The sequence below is a fragment of the Pituophis catenifer genome, unplaced genomic scaffold (genome assembly GCF_029215685.1).
Source record: "Pituophis catenifer annectens isolate HBS135680 unplaced genomic scaffold, rPitCat1.0.hap2 SCAF_7, whole genome shotgun sequence".
In the NCBI taxonomy this organism is placed as follows: domain Eukaryota; kingdom Metazoa; phylum Chordata; class Lepidosauria; order Squamata; family Colubridae; genus Pituophis; species Pituophis catenifer.
The window spans coordinates 7,709,629-7,726,912 of record NW_027256887.1 but is presented as its reverse complement, the minus strand read 5'-3'; positions in this window follow the sequence as shown (position 1 = coordinate 7,726,912).

Genomic DNA, 17,284 nt, shown 5'->3' with positions numbered 1-17,284 from the left:
TTCAGAAGTTGTGGGTGCCCCATCACTGGAGGCTTTCAAAAAGAGACTGGACAACCATTTGTCTGAAATGATATACGGTCTCCTGCTCTAGCAGGTGGTTGGACCAGAAGACCTTTGAGGTCCCACCAACTCTATCATTCTATGTTCTATGTTTGGATCTCAGAGGGATTGTCAAGGAAGAAAGCAATAGTTCTGATGATAAACCGCTCTAGAGAGTTGAAGACCTGAAAACTTTGAAGATCCACCTCCTTCGGGATCTGTCCTAGCAACTGATTCCCAATGGATCCATCCTGTTCATCAACAGATCCCTCAGAAGGTCAGGCAGCTGCTCCTCTGAATGGAGTTATCGACACTGGAAGCTTTTAAAGAAGTTTTTAAAAATCTTTAAAAGCTTCCAGTGTCGATAACTCCATTCAGAGGAATAGCTGCCTGACCTTCTGAGGGATCTGTTGATGAACAGGATGGATCCTGATTTTGTAACTGTTTTTGTTTTATTCAGGGTTTTTTCCCCTAGCCAAACAAATTTTGCTGTTACTTTATTTAACTCTTCAAAAAAAAATTTTTCCTAATTTTATTGGTATTGTTTGAAAGAGATATTAAAATGTTTGGTAATATATTCATTTTGATTGTGGCTATTCTTCCAATTAATGGTAGTTGTAATTTTCCCCAATTATCCAAATCTTTTTTTTTTTTTAGTTGTTGGAGTAGTTTATTGGAATTATCCACTTTAATCGATGAACATTTTGCCGTCAACCAGATTCCCAGATATTTAACTTTCTTGGTTGTCTGTATTTCCAGCTTCCTCTCTAATTCCTTTTTTCTGGCTATTGGTAAGATTTTTGGTTATTAACGTGGTCTTTTCTTTCTTTATTTTAAGCCCTGCCACCTTACCAAATTCTTCTTTTTCTTGTATTTAAACTTAAAAAAGTTTTTAAGAAGAGACTGGACAGGCCTTTGTCTGGAATGGACCAGGGGTCTCCCGCTTGAGCAGGAAGTTGGACTAGAACAGTGGTCACCAACTGGTGGTCCGTGGACCACTAATGGTCCGTGAGAAAATTTTGGTGGTCCACAGAAAAATTATTTGCATTTTTTTATATTGCACTAAATCAGGGGTCCCCAAACTACGGTCCCTGGGACAGATACGTGCAATGAACATTTGTGTTGCTGTAGAGAATCTCCCCCTTCGAGGTCTTTTTGTGTGGGTCGGAGGGGGGGGAGAAATTCCGACTTGGGGTCTGCTTCAGCCTCCTGGTGTGGAGCTTTGGGCGAAGGCTGGAGGGAAGTGCCGATGGTGGCGGAGAGCCGGAGACCCTTGTTCCAGTGGGACTGCATCATGGCCTGGAACTGACTGACCATCTCAGCTGCTGAACCTCCAGGCGCCAGTACCTGGCCTTGCACTCCCCCAGGTCTTCCCTCTGCTTGGAAAGCCTATGCTCCTAGTCCTCAGTGAGGTGCTTCTGCTGAGCCTCCTTCTCGGCCAGATCCAATTTGAACTGAGCCAGCTGTTTTGCCAACTCTTTCACGTGGTGGCTGCTTAGCTCCAACAACTGCTTCCTGTCGGGGTCCTAAGGAGCCCGGGTGGGGAGGCGCGGAGTGGCTGGGAGGGGAGGGGCAAGTAGAGGCTGGCGAGGTGCCCCTTGATGTGAGTGACATCGAGTTGGCCACACCCACCCAGTCACATGACTATCTAGCCATGCCCACCCAACCGGTCATTAGGCAGATCATATTAGCGGTCCGCGGGATTTAAAATTATGAATTTAGTGGTCCCTGAGGTCCGAAAGGTCGGTGACCCCTGGATTAGAAGGCCTCCAAGTCCCTGTTATTCTGAGAAAAAAAAATCACACTGCGCAGTATTAAGACAAAGACTTTGAGGACGACGAGTTCCTGTTTTGAAGTTGCTGCCAGGAGTGGAGGGCTCGGCCCACTTCCTTGGCTGTGGGTCTGTTTTTCAAGCCCTCCGGGTCAAACTTTCCCTTGTCACCTGAGAAGGAAAGACTCGGAGTTTGTTCGACAAGAGAAGGGAAGGGCAGACGGAGGACATTAACGGATGCAATGGAAAAAAAAAAAAAATCCGGAGAACAAAACCAGCAGCAAAAAAAAAAAAGGACTCATCAGCCAGGAAAGGTGTTGAGAGGTGTCCCGGCCAACCTATTCAATGTGTTTCAAAGTAGGAGGACGGGACTCTGGAAGCCAAGCAGGACGATGTCGTCAATATTCTTTTGTTTGGCGTCCGCCGCGCAAGCTAATCTCCTGGCCTCTTGCTCCCAACTCATTAGAGCCCTGATCAGGTTCTGTTCGAAGAATGGCTCAACTTTCCTACTTCTTTTGTACCAAGGAAACGGCACTAAATCCCGATTTGACTACCTCACACCTGAGACAATAACCGCCTGGTTGAATGGTGATGGCTTAGTCCTCGACCTACGACGACAGCCGAGCCCAAAATTTCCATTCCTAACCAGGACAGCTGTTCCGGGCCAGTTTTTGGCCCATTTTTACCATCTTCCTAGCCACGGCTTTTAAGGGAATGACTGCAATTGTTCGGCCAGTAACATGGTTGTTAAGCGAATCTGGCAGAAGGTCAATCAATCAATCAGAATAGAAGCTGGAAGGGACCTTGGAGGCCTTCTAGTCCTACCCTCTGCCCAAGCAGGAGATCCTATACCAGTGATGGCTAACCTTTTTGCCATTGAGTGCCAAAAGCGGGGGAGCGGGGGGGGGGTCGCACGCATGTGTGCCCACACCCATAATTCTATGTGCCCCGCTCCCTGCACATGTGCGTGTGACCCCCCCCCCGCTCCCCCCACTTTTGGCACGCGGTGGCATAGTTGGCCACCGGATTTCTGATGGAACCGGAAGTCAGGAAACAAGCCATTTCCGGCCTCCGGAGGGGTGGGGAAGGCAATTTTCACCCTCCCCAGGCTCCTAGAAAGGCTCTGGAGCCTGGGGAGAGTGAAAAAACAGGCCTTCTGGTCCCACCAGAAGTCAGGAAACAGGCCGTTTTTGGCCTCTCGAGGGCCTCGGGGAGGGGGGGGAAAGCCATTTTCATCCTCCCCAGGCTCGTAGAAAGCCTCTGGAGCCTGGGGAGAGCGAAAAAACGGGCCTTCCTCACACCACCACCCCATCCGAAGACCCTCCAGAGGCCAAAAACGGCCTGTTTCCCGACTTCTGGTGGGCCCAGAAGGCCTGAAAATCAGCTGGCCAGCGCACGCATGCACACCGGAGCTCAGCTCGCGTGCCCACCAATATGGCTCCGTGTGCCACCTGTGGCATGTGTGCCATAGGTTCACCATCACAGTCCTATACCATTTTAGACAAGTGGCTGTCCAGTTTCTTCTTTAAAAACCTCCAGTGATGGAGCATCCACAACTTCTGGTGGCAAGCTGTTCCGCTGGTCGATTGTCCTCACTGTTAGGAAGTTTCCATGTTGCACCTCTGCTTGATTAGTTTCCACCTATTGTTTCTTGTCCTGCCTTCCGGTCCTTTGGAACAGAGGTCACCAACCTTTCGGATCTCAGGGACCACTTAATTCGTCATTTTAAATCCCACTGACCACGAATATGAATTTTTTAAAAAGATAAATAGTATTTAGGGCAATATAAAAAAATGCAAATAATTTTTCTACAGACCACCAGCCTCTTCTGTGCCTTCTTCACAAGCATGTTAGCATTCATAGTCCATGAGAGGTCCTCCGAGATATAAATGCCCAGAAATTTAAAACTACCCACCCTCTCCACCTCCTCACCATTTATGTACAGGTGAGGTGAGATGAATCCCGACTGGTCATCCCTGTCAGCAGGACACCAAACAAGAGCCATAAAGCATTCATGACCAGTTGAGTTGAGTCTTGGATTCACTCTTGGGTCCTTGTGACTCCTGTCCTTGAAGACTCTCGCAAGGGTGGCTTCACTGAGACGGTGAAGGCATTCTCAGCTTTTGTTCTTGAACAGTTTGAAACCAGATTGGCCAAGGAACCGCCAGTTGCCATGGAGCTAGATCTTTTCGATTGTCACACCCATGGTGTGGCACAAATACTTTGTGGTGATGAGAAAGGGAAGGAAGGGAAGGGAAAGAAGAGAGAGGGAGGATGGAAGAAGAAAGGAAGGAAGATGAGAAAGTGAAGGAAGGGAAGGGTAAGAAGAGGGAGGGAAGGAAGGAAGGAAGGAAGGAAGGAAGGAAGGAAGGAAGGAAGGAAGGAAGGAGAGAAAGGGAAGGAAGGGAAGGGAAAGAAGAGAGAGGGAGGAGGGAAAAAGAAAGGAAGGAAGATGAGAAAGGGAAGGAAGGGAAGGGTAAGAAGAGGGAGGGAAGGAAAGAGGGAGGGAGGGAAGGAAGGAAGCTGAGAAAGGGAAGGAAGGGAAGGAAAAGAAGAGAGAGGGAGGAGGGAAGAAGAAAGGAAGGAAGATGAGAAAGGGAAGGAAGGGAAGGGTAAGAAGAGGGAGGGCAGGTAGGGAAGGAAAGGTGGGAGGGAGGGAGAGAGGGAGAGAGGGAGGAAGGAAGGAAGATCAGAAAGTAAAGAAAGGGAAAGTAAAGAACAGGGAGGGTGGGAGCGAGGGAGGGAGGGAGAATAGAAGGTGAGAAAGGGAAAGAAGGGAAGGGAAAGAAGAGGGAGGGAGGAGGGAAGAAGAAAGGAAGGAAGATGAGAAAGGGAAGGAAGGGAAGGGTAAGAAGAGAGAGGGAGGAGGGAAGAAGAAAGGAAGGAAGATGAGAAAGGGAAGGAAGGGAAGGGTAAGAAGAGGGAAGGAAGGAAGGAAGGAAGGAAGGAAGGAAGGAAGGAAGGAAGGAAGGAAGGAAGGAAGGAAGGAGAGAAAGGGAAGGAAGGGAAGGGAAAGAAGGGAAAGGAAAGAAGAGAGAGGGAGGAGGGAAGAAGAAAGGAAGGAAGATGAGAAAGTGAAGGAAGGGAAGGGTAAGAAGAGGGAGGGAGGGAAGGAAGGAAGGAAAGAAAGAAGGAAAGAAAGAAGGAAGGAAGGAAAGGAAGCTGAGAAAGGGAAGGAAGGGAAGGGAAAGAAGAGAGAGGGAGGAGGGAAGAAGAAAGGAAGGTAGATGAGAAAGTGAAGGAAGGGAAGGGTAAGAAGAGGGAGGGGAGGGAGGGAAGGAAAGGTGGGAGGGAGGGAGGGAGAGAGGGAGAGAGGGAGGAAGGAAGGAAGGAAGATCAGAAAGTAAAGGAAGGGAAAGTAAAGAACAGAGAGGGTGGGAGCGAGGGAGGGAGGGAGAATAGAAGGTGAGAAAGGGAAAGAAGGGAAGGGAAAAAAGAGGGAGGGAGGGAGGGAAGGAGGGAAGGATTTTTTTTTTTTTTTTATGGCAAGCTGGCCCAGCTAGCTCAGGACAAATTTTGCCATAATGGCAATTTCTATTTCCATTTCCTCCCTTTTTCTCTCTCTCTCTGTTAATATAATATATATTAAATTAATACAATATATTAAAAGCCAGAGAAAGAGGAGTTTTAAAAATAGAAAATGCCACGACGGGCTTCTTTTATGAAGTCTTTTAAATAAATCATCATTGCCAAGGCATTAATAGGTGGATTCCCATCTAATATTAGCTGGATGCTGCTTCAGCAGGGAGACGAAGGGGCCAGGATGAAAGGAAGCAGGGTATGCATTCAGACGGACAGTCGGATTCCATCTTTATTAGCTGTGGTGGAGGGGAGGTAGGAGGTTACAGGTAGTCCTCAACTTCTGACCACAATCGAGCCCAAACTTTCTATGGTTAAGTAAGACATTTGTTGCCAAGCAATCTGAATTTTGATCCTACGATCATAGAGAGGCCACAAAGGTTGAAAGTGCAAAAAATCATCATAAGATACTTTTTTCACTGCCGTCGTAACTGTGAGCAGTCAGTAAATGAATCTTTGGAAGTCAAGAAATTCTTTCCATCGTGGATTTTACCCCGACGGGAAAAAATCACACATGTACAAGACGTGTTTTTAAAAAGACGTGCGGGCAGCTGTACGCAATTGTGGCACATCTGCTTCTCTTGTGTTATGGGTTGGGAAGGCACGAAGCAATGATTAAAAAATTGAGTTTTTGTATGGGAATTCACATAGGAATGGTTAAAAAATGGAAACAATGACTGTTCCCTGGAACTATTGGAAAAAGGCCATAATCTGAGACACACACACCCCAACTCAAGAAGCCAGACCCTTAATTACAAAAACAACAATTTTTAAGAGTCTTGGTGGCGCAGCAGATTAAAGTGCTGTTAAGTAGCACCAGCTGCCTGCAATTACTGCAAGTTCAAATCTCACCAGGCTCAAGGTTGACTCAGCCTTCCATCCTTCCGAGGTAGGTAAAATGAGGACCCGGATTGTGGGGGCAATAAGATGACTTCGTATAAAAAAAAAGAACACCGCTTAGGGGAGGCTGGAAAGCCCTACTAAGCAAGTATATACAAAAGTACGAAGGCTATTGCTTAACGCATTGTAAGCCGCCCTGAGTCTCCGGAGAAGGGCGGCATATAAATTGAACCAATAAATAAATAAACAATGGGAAATGCAGTAGATTATCAACCGAGTGATTCCTTTTCTCACCATCACACCAGTGGTGAAATCCAATTTTTTTAACTACCGGTTCTGTGGGCGTGGCTTGGTGGGCGTGGTGTGGTGTGACTTGGTGGGCATGCCTTGGTGGGTATGGCAGGGGAAGGATATTGCAAAATCCCCATTCCCACCCCACTCCAGGGCCAGCCAGAGGTGGTATTTGCTGGTTCTCCGAACTGCTCAAAATTTCCGCTACCGGTTCGCCAGAACCTGTCAGAACCTGCTGGATTTCACCCCTGTTCCAGCTCTATTCTGATTCTAAAGACCAAAGAATACCTTGTCAACAAACATCAACTACAAAAAAGAGCCTTGATAGTACAGTGGTTTAGTGCACCCTGTTATTAACACAGCTGCCTGCAATTTCTGCTGGTTCAAATCTCTCCAAGGCTCAAGGTTGACTCAGCCTTCCATCCTTTCTAAGGTAGGTAAAATGAGGACCCGGATTGTGGGGGGCAATAAGCTGACTTTGTATAAATATACAAAAGTATGAAGGCTATTGCTTAACGCATTGTAAGCCGCCCCGAGTCTCCGGAGAAGAGTGGCATATAAATCAAACCAAAAGAGAGAGAGAGAGAGAGAGAGAGAGAGAGAGAGAGAGAGAGAGAGAGAGAGAGAGAGAACACTTTCCCCATCTAAATAATTGGGAACACCAATACGTCATAGGGTTCGAAGCAGCCTCTCTCCAAAGGTTTCCTTTTCCTAATTTCCAGGACATATACCGTATTTTTCGGACTATAAGACACACTTTTTTGTCTCCCAAAAGGCGGTGAAAATGTCTTATAGACTGAATTTTGCCGAAGCCCCGCCTACCCGCCAGCCATTTTTTGGCCTCCATACACCCCATTTTGCGGCCTTTTTCAGGCCTTTTTTCGGCCCATTTTCAAGGCTTTTTTTTGGCCCGTTTTTGAGGGTTTTCTCAGCCCATTTTTGAGGCTTTTTTCAGCCCATTTTTCGAAGTGCTTTTTTGGCCCATTTTTAAGGCTTTTTTGGCCTGTTTTCGAGGCTTTTTTTGGCCCGCTTTCGAGGGTTTTCTCAGCCTTTTTCAGGCCTTTCTTCGGCCCATTTTCAAGGCTTTTTTCAGCCCATTTTTGAGGCTTTTTTCAGCCCGTTTTTCGAGATGCTTTTTTTGGCCCATTTTTAAGGCTTTTTTGGCCTGTTTTCGAGGCTTTTTTGGCCCATTTTCGAGGGTTTTCTCGGCCTTTTTCAGACCTTTCTTCGGCCCATTTTCAAGGCTTTTTTTTCAGCCCATTTTTTAGGCTTTTTTCAGCCCGTTTTTCGAGGTGGTTTTTTTGGCCCATTTTAAAGGCTTTTTTGGCCTGTTTTCGAGACTTACAAAAACGGGCTGTAAAAAGTCTCAAAAAAACGGGCTGGAAAAACGCTGGAAAAGGCCCGAAAAAAGGCCTGAAAATGGGGCACATGGAGGCCAAAAACTTTTTGTTGTTGTTTTCCTTTTCTAAATTTAGGTGCGTCTTATAGTCAGGTGTGTCTTATAGTCCAACAAAAACAGTACATTGACCAAACTCTTCCTAATCTTGGAAGTTGTATGCCATCTACTGAACTTACTTTCGGGGTAGGTCATATTTTCAGGGAAAAATGGTATATTGCATCCAAAGTAGAATTAGTGGCCAAAGATTGGTTTTGAATTCCGTACCTCCAAAATTTTTGACCTGCATTAATCATTTCATCTGCTCTACAGGTATCCTAGGGTCATGTGTACCAATTTGATTATTCAATGTCATCCAGAAATATTGAAAATAATCATGTAATTTTAAAGAAAAGCAGTATTTTATAAGAATTATTTTAACTCTCAGTTCTGTTTTAAGGAAATAGCCGCTGTCACATGGGAAAACAAAAGCAGTGCAAGAATCTAGAGGTCTCCATCAGATCAGGAGACACACAACTGATCTATAAATTAATCTTTGCCTTTAGTACCGAAGCTAGAAGAGTCACTTGACTAAATTTCTGAGCAAACACAGCTATTTTCCTCTTGAAGTTAAGTAGCAATGGACAGTTTGGGTTTTTTTAAAAAAAAAACTCTCTCAGGAGCTGTAGATGTGGAGAAGGAGGGAAGGAAGGAAGGAAGGAAGGAAAAAGGAAGGAAGGAGGGAAGGAAGGAAGGAAGGAAGGAGGGAGGGAGGGAAGGAAGGAAGGAGGGAAGGAGGGAGGGAAGGAAAAAAGAAGGGAGGGAGGGAAGGAGGGAGGAAAGGAGGGAGGGAGGGAAGGAAAAAAGAAGGGAGGGAAGGAAAAAAGAAGGGAAGGAGGGGGAGGGAGGGAGGGAGAGAAGGAAGGAGGGAGAGGGGAAGGAGAGAGGGAGGGAGGGAAGGAAGGAAGGAAGGAAGGAAGGAAGGAAGGAAGGAAGGAAGGAAAAAGGAAGGTGGGAGGGAGGGAGGGAGGGAAGGAAAAAAGAAGGGAGGGGGAAGGAGGGAGGGAAGGAAGGAAGGAAGGAAGGAGATGTTATAACTTTGAACAGTCACTAAATGAACTGTCGTAAGTCAAGCACTACCTGAACTTGGGGTAAATCTATGTTCTCTTCTCTGCTCAGGCATTCCAGCAAAAGGCAAGTTGCTTTCGTGCCTAGATTGGTGCCAATAAAGTGAATTTAGCACAAACACGGAGCTCAAAGCAAAAGAAACCAGGCAGTTGCCATATCCCTTCCTCCCTAGCAACAACGCTAAAGGGAGGCAGAATTCCAAATTACAAAACGAGTAAGATGAGACCAAAGACGTCGGCTCTAAGATCCAGGCAAATTTTCTGGTCAGCAAAACTTAACTGCTTGTTAAGACAAGGGCGAAGGCAGGTCCATCCTGAGGGTTCATTTAAATTAGTGGCATTAAAACTGAGCTGAAAATGATGCTTCTTAAGTGAAAAATGACAACTGTCCAAGCGCATTCTGTTTTTAGGAGGGGAAAAAAAAACCCATAAATGAAATATATAAAGGAGTAACATGAGACATGTATGTCCGATGGTAAAACATCTATTTGTGAATGTCTTTGGAGATTCTCAGTCATCCAGGTCATAGTTGTCCCAAAGATGCTTTTTCAAAAGGCATCTGGATTTTCTTGGGTTTTGATCTGCAGCGGTCCAGAAAGTACCACACAACAATTCATTATTCTTTGTACTGTGAACTCTCATCCTGTGGTGGCGTCTGTTTGTTTTTAGGGTTGTTAATTTCTTTCTCTAAAAGATTTGACACCCACACACCTTAAGGAAATCTGGGTAGCTCACTTGACTAAATCTCCGAGCAAACACAGCTATTTTCCTCTTGAGGTTAAGTAGCAATGGAGGGTTTGGGGTTTTTTTAAAAAACAAAACTCTCTCAGGAGCTGTAGGTGTGGAGAAGGAAGGAAGGAGGGAGGGAGGGAAGGAGGGAGGGAGGGAAAGAAGGAAGGAAGGAAAAATGAAGGAAGGAAGGAGGGAGGGAGGAGGGAGGAAAGGAGGGAGGGAGGGAGGGAAGGAAGGAAGGAAAAAAGAAGGGAGGGAGAAGGAAGGAAGGAGGGAGGGAGGGAGGGAAGGAGGGAGAGAGGGAAAGAAGGAAGGAAGGAAAAATGAAGGAAGGGAGGAGGGAGGAAAGGAGGGAGGGAGGGAGGGAAGGAAGGAAGGAAGGAGGAAGGGAGGGAAAGAAGGAAGGAAGGAAAAATGAAGGAAGGAAGGAAGGAGGGAGGAGGGAGGGAGGGAGGGAAGGAAGGAAGGAAGGAAAAAAGAAGGAAGGGAGAAGGAAGGAAGGAGGGAGGGAGGGAAGGAGGGAAAGAAGGAAGGAAGGAAAAATGAAGGAAGGGAGGAGGGAGGGAGGAGGGAGGAAAGGAGGGAGGGAGGGAGGGAGGGAAGGAAGGAAGGAAGGAAGGAAAAAAGGGAGGGAGAAGGAAGGAAGGAGGGAGGGAGGGAAAGAAGGAAGGAAGGAAAAATGAAGGAAGGAAGGAAGGAAGGAGGGAGGAGGGAGGGAGGGAGGGAGGGAAGGAAGGAAGGAAGGAAGGAAAAAAGAAGGAAGGGAGAAGGAAGGAAGGAGGGAGGGAGGGAAGGAGGGAAAGAAGGAAGGAAGGAAAAATGAAGGAAGGGAGGAGGGAGGGAGGAGGGAGGAAAGGAGGGAGGGAGGGAGGGAGGGAAGGAAGGAAGGAGGGAGGGAGGGAGGGAGGGAAGGAAGGAAGGAAGGAAAAAAGAAGGAAGGGAGAAGGAAGGAAGGAGGGAGGGAGGGAGGGAAGGAGGGAGGGAGGGAAAGAAGGAAGGAAGGAAAAATGAAGGAAGGAAGGAGGGAGAGAGGAGGGAGGGAGGGAAGGAAGGAAGGAAAAAAGAAGGGAGGGAGAAGGAGGGAGGGGGAAGGAGGGAAGGAAGGAAAGAAAAAGGAAGGAGGGAAGGAAGGAAGGAAGAAGGGAGGAGGGAAGGAAGGAAGAAGGGAGGGAGGAAAGGAAGGAAGGAGGGGAGGAGGAAGGGAGGGAAGGAAGGAAGGAGGGAGGGGGAAGGAGAGAGAGAGGGAAGGAAGGAAGGAAAAAGGAAGGAAGGAAGGAAGGAAGGAAGGAAAAAGGAAGGAGGGAACAAGGGAGGGAAGGAAGGAAGGAGGGAGGGGGAAGGAGGGAGGGAGGGAAGGAAGGAAGGAGGGAGGGGAAAGGAGAGAGAGATGGAAGGAAATAAGGAAAAAGGAAGGAGGGAGGGAAGGAGGGAGGGAGGGAAGGAAAAAAGAAGGGAGGGGGAAGGAGGAAGGAAAGCTCAGGGCAACCAACAATCATCATTTTCATTACGGTCACAAGACCAGCGTTACAAATAAGAAGCATTAAAAATAATAATGTGGGGGGGGAAGCAAGATCATATATTGCAGTGAGGAGTGGATTTCCAGTGAGTACAATCTGCCTCATTTTACTGGCAGTATAAGAAAATGTAGCAACATTCAAAGAAATTACGTCGTACTGATCTGATAACAGCAATGGTACATTAAAAAGATTATGTTCCCCAGGTATTTTTTATCAGACGAGGTATTATGAAGTGGGTTCATGAATCCTTACAGAAGGTACGGTATAGTGGGGTCTGAGTTGCGGCTTTGATAGCCAAGTCTCAGCTTGTGTGAAATATTTTTCTATCAGCCCTTCAAAAATTCGGTGGGAAGTACACGACACCCAACATTTAAAGCAATAGCACTTAAGAGTTGTATACCACTTCACAGTGCTTCACAGCCCCTCTCTAAGCGGTTTACAGAGTCAGCCTCTTGCCCCTCAAACAATCTGGGTCCTCATTTTACCGACCTCGGAAGGATGGAAGGCTGAGTCAACCTTGAGCCGGTCAGGATCGAACTCCTGGCAGTGGGCAGAGTCAGCCTGCAATACAGCATTCTAACCTCTGAGCTACGAGGAAGGATAATAAGAAAGGGAATAAAGGAGGGAGGGAGGGAGGGAGGGAGGGAGGGAGGGAGGGAGGGAGGAAGGAAGGAAGGAAGGAAGGAAGGAAGGAAGGAAGGAAGGAAGGAAGGAAGGAAGGAAGGAAGGAATAGCAATAGCACTTAGACTTATATACCGCTTCACAGTGCTTCACAGCCCTCTCTAAGCAGTTTACAGAGTCAGCATATTGGCTCCAACAATCTGGGTCCTCATTGTAAGCCACTTCGAATCAAATGAGTAAGCAGCCTCCAGGCGTATGTATCAACACAGGTAGTCCTCGACTTACAGCAGCTCATTTAGTGACCGTTCCAAGTTACGACGGCACTGAAAAATGTGACTTCTGACCACGTTTCACAGTTACCACCTTTGCAGCATCCCCATGATCATGGGATCAAAATTCAGACGCTTGGCCACCGATTCCTATTTATGACGGTCGCAATATCCGGGGGTGAGTGGGGGGCTTGCGTTCACATGATTCCCCCTTTTGCGACCTTCTGACAAGCAAAGTCAACAGAGGAAAGCCGGATTCATTTTAACACCCACATTACACAAGAACTTACAAGAAAGATCTAAAATGGGGCAAAAGCTCGTTTAACAACAGAAAGGTTGGGCTCCATTTTTGGCCGTAGGTTGAGGACTGTCCTGTATATGCCTAGGAGTAAATAAATGCCTGAATTCTCCTGTGATTTTTCGTTCCTGTGTATGATTTGGCTCCAATAACCTTGCGAGCTGCAGGACGTTGCCAAGGTCCTACAGGGAGAGATGTCTGTTTAATTGGCAGCTCAAGCAAAAGAATCCATTGTCAATCTCCCCATATGTTTCAGCTCTTAAAAATTCCCATTCGTACCCTCTGCTTGAACGCAGGAAAAAGAATCGAAGCCTCCTTCGTATTAAACCCAGCTCATATTTATGTCATCCGGTAATTCCCTGTCCTCAATATGTTCAGGACCATCGAAAGCAAATCACGGTTGATTAAATGTTTCATTTTCAATTTGGCTGCAATTAGTTATGGAAATAATGGAAAGGGCCCTCTTCTAACAAATAACAGATTGGAGCTCAAAAGATCTCCCGATACATTTGGCTTCGCGTGAAATCCGTCAGACGCAAAAAGCAAAATAAGTCAGAGAGGGCATCGTGAAAGCGTAGGTACCAAATTAAAGTGACGATAGAATAACAGAGTGGGAAGGGACCTTGGAGGTCTTCTAGTCCAACCCCCTGCTTAGGCAGGAAACCCTATTCCACTTCAGATAAATGGTTGTCCAACCTCTTCTTAAAAACTTCCAGTGTTGGAACATTCACAACTTCTGGAGGCAAGTTGTTCCACTGATTCAGTGATTTCCTTCCGCTATGAGTAGTTCCATTTGAAATGGTTAAACTGGTAATACAGTTAATCCTCGACTTACGATCACATGTGAGCTCAAAGTTTCTTTGCTAAGCGAGTTTGTTGTTAAGATCGGGACTCCTTACGCACAGTCACTCAGGCACTCGTCACTTCCCGCCTGGACTACTGCAATCATCTCTACATGGGGCTCCCCTTGAGGAGCACCCGGAGGCTCCAACTGGTGCAGAATGCAGCCACATGGGGGGATTATGGGAGTGAGGGGGCGCTCCCATGTGACACCTCTCCTGCGTGAGCTGCATTGGCTTCCAGTGGTCTTCCAGGTGCGCTTCAAGGTGTTGGTTACCACCTTTAAAGTGCTCCATGGCATGGGACCTGGGTATTTGCGGGACCGCCTTCTGCCGCAGATAGCCTCCCACCAACCAGTACGCTCGCACAGAGAGGGCCTCCTCAGGGTGCCGTCAGCCAGGCTGTGTCAGCTGGCGACCCCCAGGGGGAGGGCCTTCTCTCTGGCAGCTCCTGCCCTCTGGAACGATTTGCCCCCGGAGATACGAAGGATATCGGATCTCCGGGTCTTTCGCCGTGCCCTAAAAACTTTTCTTTTCCATCAAGCAGGGCTGGCGTGAAACCCCCACCCCCCTTCTTTAGTCTTTTTTAGTTTTTTAGCTTTTTAAATTGTCAATGGGTTTTAATTTGAATTGTTTTAAATTTGGGCCAAAGTTATGTAATTCTTTTAATAATTTTAAATTTGTATTGGTATGTGTTTTAGTTCTGGCTGTGCACCTCCCTGAGACCACTAGGAGAAGGGCGGTATACAAATTGAATAAAATAAATAAATAAATAAATAAATAAATAAATAAATAAATAAATAAATAAATAAATGAATTTGCCCCATTTTACGACCTTTCTTGCTTCAGTTGTTAAGTGAATCACTGCAGTGGTTAACTTAGCAACACGGTTGTTAAGTGAATCTGGCTTCCCTGTTGACTTGGTTTGTCAGAAGATGATCCCATGACCTCCAGGACACTACAACCGCCATAAATATGAGTCGGTTGCCAAGGGTCTGAATTTTGATCACTGCTATGGTTGTAAGTGTGAAAAACGGTCATAAGTGACTTTTTTCAGTGGCATTGTAACTTCGAACCGTCACTAAATGAACTATTTGCAAGTCGAGAACTACCCATGTTTGAAAGTGGACACCTGCTTAAAAAGACAGTCCAGTCAAGAAAGAAACAGATGTATATAGTGGTGGGATTCAACCGGTTCGCACCACTTTGGCCGAACCAGTTCGCACTACTTTGGCCGAACCGGTTCGCACCACTTTGGCTGAACTGGTTATTAAATTGCTGGTTGGCCCCTCTCCTCCCCTCTCCGTTTTGGCTCCCAGGTAAGTGCAGGGAGGCCTACTAGGCCCAAAACAGGGCATGGGGGGGTGGCACACACCCCCAGCCTGTTTTTGCTCCCAGGAGGCTGCAGGGAGGCCTACTAGGCCCAAAACGGGTGAGGTGGGACGGACATTAGGCCAGAGAACCAGTTGTTAAATTATTTGAATCCCACCACTGGATGTATAGGCAGTAGTTTACATCACCAATTAGCAACTTTAAGTGTGGATTTATGTCTCATGAGGAAGGGACACAGTTTTGACAAGAACCCTATAAAACAAATTTCTGGGGAATGGTGAACCCAAAATGGCTCTGCGAAAAGTAGAGCCGACTCTGTTGCGGGATGAAAAGACAGCAGGTGGACTGGCTCTGTGTAATTCCTCTCTGGACAAGGAGAGAATTTTGGATTACCCACAAGTCCTCCAGAGAGCTGTTCTTCGTATAATCTCTGGCAGGTTTAAAGCTCTTGGAGACATCAAGCTTGCATTTATCCTGTCAATCAGAAGATCCAGGCAGTTCAAATGGGCATAAAGGTTTATTGCAAGATTAAGCTCCCGACAAGAACTACTAATGGCCCAAGCAAATTGACGGGAGGTAAGAATCAAAGGAATTGAAGCTGGGTTAGATCTCTTGTGGGCACAAAGAGACTCAAGACTGATGACATGTTTGACCCCTCCCTCGGGCTCTCTCCTACACATCCTACACATCCTTTTCTAATCGCTTGAAACACAAAATTGCTGGTTAATTGCTTTTCAGCTATTAGGAACCTTTGGATTGACAATTTTGACAGCACGGAGTCTGATTTTTCGTTCAACCTCTTATTGAAAAAAATAGTTTTAAATGTAAGTTTAAGGACTTCATCTCTTTTTTCTAGAATAAACAGACAAACGGTGGTTGCATTCGGATTTTAGAAAGTTTAGAAGCTTTTGGAAAGTTGCAAAGAGAGGAAGGGCTCAAACGCATTTGAAACCAGATTTTTGGAATGTGAATCCATTCCAAACGCTTTTGTTTTTAATTGTTAAAAAAAGATAATCAGACTTGGACACTTAGAGAGGACTGGGGTTATTTATTTAGGTACCCTTTATTTATTTATTTATGTAGCCGATCTACATGGTCGGCCATCCATCTAAGGAAATTCTATCTTCACAGTCTCCGAAGAGGTCATCGGAAACATGGCTTTGAATTAAACAAAGAAAGGTAAGGGAAACTGAGGCACAAGCCCAGCTGAACCACTCAGGGGCATTAGGAATACGGCCACACGTAGGAAACAGAGAGCGCCCAAGGCAGAATGGGTTCTTGGAAGCATGAGGAACGCTGATATTCCTGGTCTCAGCAGCTCTGTGACAGGACACAAATAGGAGAAACTAGAAATGTTAACATAGGAACGCAAATAGGATCTGTTAGGCATCGTGGACACAAAGCAGGTGTCTATGATGAAAGCATGAAAGACCAGGCCTACAGGTGAAAGCTCCAGTTAAGCTGATTTATTGTTAAAACGCCTACCTTGTTTCCCTGAAAATAAGACCCAACCGGAAAATGCTTGTAATATAAGCCCTACCCCCCAAAATAAGCTCCAGTTAAGATTGTCAACCATACAGAGGTGTTTAGTACTGTATTTCTCCCAAAATAAGACCTAACTGGAAAATAAGCCATAATGCGTTTTTTGGAGCAAAAATTAATATAAAACCCAGTCTTATTTTGGGGGGAACACGGTATGCACCAGATGTGAAGTTTCCGAAAGATGCCCTAATTAATTCATGAGCCATGAGCCGAACTTCAAAAGAAATACAGTCATTTATTAGGAGCACCATTTCGGCAATATTTGGATGCAGTTAGAACTAATCCCACGTAGATTTACGTTCCCCTATGATCCTGTCTCTCCCCTTCTCTCTGGCCATGTCATAAATCACATTCTCCAATTAACCACTTTGGCTGGCTGTGAAATCCAACACCCTCCTTCTGATTGCGGTCAGGAAGAATGTATGGAATGCACTTCAGTTAGGGAAATCAATCAGCTCTATCAATTCTCCCTCCCTCCTGCTCATGGCATCTTGAAAGCTTTGCAAGTTGACATCAGAATCTTCTCAACTAACAATCAGCACCTGGTTGGAGTTAGATAAGAGTCAAGGGAATTCAAGGGAGGTTAGATTTATGTAGGGTTGTGATTATGTAGGGATTCGAGCCTGAGCTCTCTTTTGACTCCGCTCCCAGTTCTAACCACTCCATCTTCTACATCAGGGGAAAGGCTAAAACCGAAAATTAGAACTTGCTTAAAATCAACAGACCCAACCAAAAGGGGGAAAAAAATTAATGTCTCTGAATATGGAAGTCCTATCGAAACCATCTGGTTCTGATGGAAAGAGGTGATGAAGCGGGGCGAAATAGGCTGCAAATTTTGGTTTATAATATAAATGTAACATATGGGAGAAAATGTGAGGAACTGGGGTTAAATTTACATTGTGCCATAAGTCAAAGAGGATTTTTATGTGACATGCTGATGGCATACGACACTGGCTAAATTGTCTAAAATATATAAAGGAACTTCAAACCAGTGTCGGAAGTGTGAAAGAAGAAGAGGGAATGTATTATCGTACATGGTGAACTTGTGAAAAAAGCAAAAAAAAGAGAGAGAGAGAGAAAGAGAGGGTTGCAAATCCATACAAAAAAGCTA